The 2388-nt window shown below is 34.1% G+C and overlaps 1 non-coding gene across 1 annotated transcript; it reads right to left on the reverse strand.

Moving 5' to 3' along the window:
• Positions 1-1644: 1644 nt before the first annotated feature.
• Positions 1645-1799, reverse strand: LOC114580986. Its single transcript, XR_003702785.1, has one exon. It is a non-coding gene; the product is annotated as a U1 spliceosomal RNA (small nuclear RNA).
• Between the last annotated feature and the right edge of the window lie 589 nt (positions 1800-2388).

The following is a 2388-nucleotide window of genomic DNA, read 5'->3' on the forward strand; positions in this document are numbered from 1 at the left end:
TCCATCTCAATCGTCATTTATTTTAGATAGTGATTAAATGTTTTAAAATTATTTAAAAAAATGAAAAATAAAAGCAATTCCCAATCATTTCAAAATATATCAAATGTTATATGATACCATATGAACATTCAATTAATTCTGTAAATAAGAGAAATATTCCCAATAATCAATAGTATTCATCCTCTCAAATTACTAAATTTACAGATTACTCATTTATCATTTATTTTTTATTGAATTATATTACCAGATTTCCATAATTATTATAAAATTTATTTTCAATCACCTAAATTAGACAATTATTTCTATCATTAATGCAAAATAAAAAATCAAATCCAAATTGAGACATAATTATCAACCCTTGCACATTCCCTGTAAATAGAATTTTTATACCAAACATGCTGCGTAGTCTATATCCATACGTCAATAAAAATGTTTTCACGTGCGTCTTACTCTTTATTGCGTGGCCCGACAACCCGACTCGGAACGGAAACCTGGTATGCTTATTTCGTTGATTGCTATGGTATTGCTATTATTGCCTAGTTATTTGCCTCCCGTATCTGCAATAACAGAAGAAATACCGTATCTGTCAATACCACAATACCGCGCCATATACCTCAACAATACTGAGCAATACCTAGCAAACTGGATTGCTCTTATTGCTTATGTATGATCTTGACGTACATGTACTTCTCGTACCGAGCGAATTACCGACCAAAACCAATCAATACCCTTAGTCTTACAAATCACTCTAATACATACAATATTGTTCCTTCCGGGTCGGTCGTCGCCCCCTGGGTAAAGAAGTAAGACACATGCACATTTATTGCTCCGGATGTAGAAGCTATTCAGTATCCGCACCTAATAAAAAATCCTAAAATAAAGTTACAGAAAAGCATTCAATTTGATCCACATATCCATCATCAACGCCTGATCTCCCAACCAACCAGAATCGCATTAAGCCACTGAGACACCATAGGAACTGCCAAAAGTTTGAGGTGGCTATCATGAAAATGCATGAGAACAGAACTACAATAGAAAGAAGGGGTGGAATGCTGGAGAAACGTACCGTTTGAAGATAAATAGAAGCATTTTGAAAATGTATCACTGGAGAAGGTATTATTTGTTACAATCAAGCTCTTGCTCTACATGTTTTGAATTTCATAAACTCGGTGAATACATGATCGTAAATAGAGCATTTGAACGCCAAATTACCAGAAAAAAAATGAATTTTACCGTGTAGTTTTGGATTCATAATATGCATAGAGCCTAAACGTGTAAAGGTATAGAAGAAGCTCAAATCTCCTTAAGTTGTTACAAGCAACATGTCTTATATGTTGATCATATGTCAATTCAGCTCTTAACACTTATTTTTATGTAGATAAGGTTCGTGTGCTACAGAATTGAGCACATAAGAAATACAAAAAAGTTTTGTAAAAGAAATTATCATTAATGAAGCAGATATGTGTGACAAATCTGTGCTATTTGTCATTGCCCACAAGAAATGAAGACTTTCAATAGAGTTTATGTTGAAGGCGAATACTCTGAGATAATTCCCTTGTGATAGTTCTGCTGATAGATACATGAGTAATCTTGACAGTATTAGATCTCAGATTAATCAAATTCACACACTCATCACTTTTTTTTAAAGGGCCGCGCATATCAAACCCCTACCACAAATTATGACGCTACTCTACCACTTGCAGATGTAAAACTACGCCTCTTTCAACTTGCAATGGAAGGTCGCTAGTCAGCCACATGCCATACTTGATCACCCGTAAAGACTCCGTCCAGATAAGTACACACACCATCACATATGTAAGACCGAATCCACAAATCTCTGGTTGTAATCAAAACTCCCAACCAACAGATCAAGTCAGCCTTGTGGATCATCAGGAGTTGCTTAGGTGAGTTGTATTCGGTATGCTTAAAGCATTCCATGGGCATTTGAAAATCGACGTTTAGTTCAATTATGATTTTGGCACTTCACTTAGGTAAGTACTTATTGATTTGATATTAACATATAATGACTTGCTGACTTGTGTCTTGCTGAGCTTATTAGGACATTCATGATGACTAGCTTGATTAATCTGAACTATAACCAAATTTAATGGTTTAAGAGTTATATAAGCAATGTTAGATACGCCAAAAGTAAAATTAATGTGAAATTATAGACTAGATCAATGAAGTTTAGGAGATCTGCAAGAAATGTATTCAGTAATCCAATTTGTACCCTACTGAAGCATCTTATTACGTGCTTCTTAAAATCTAAAGACAAGATTACTTTTTGTTACAAAATAAAAGAACTTGAAATCTGGAAACTCCAGCATGGAAACAGTCATCTCTTTAATAGACCATATTTGAAAAAGGATTGTTTGAATTGATCTCCTA

Source organism: Dendrobium catenatum, unplaced genomic scaffold (genome assembly GCF_001605985.2).
Source record: "Dendrobium catenatum unplaced genomic scaffold, ASM160598v2 fragScaff_scaffold_1450, whole genome shotgun sequence".
Classification (NCBI taxonomy): Eukaryota; Viridiplantae; Streptophyta; class Magnoliopsida; order Asparagales; family Orchidaceae; genus Dendrobium; species Dendrobium catenatum.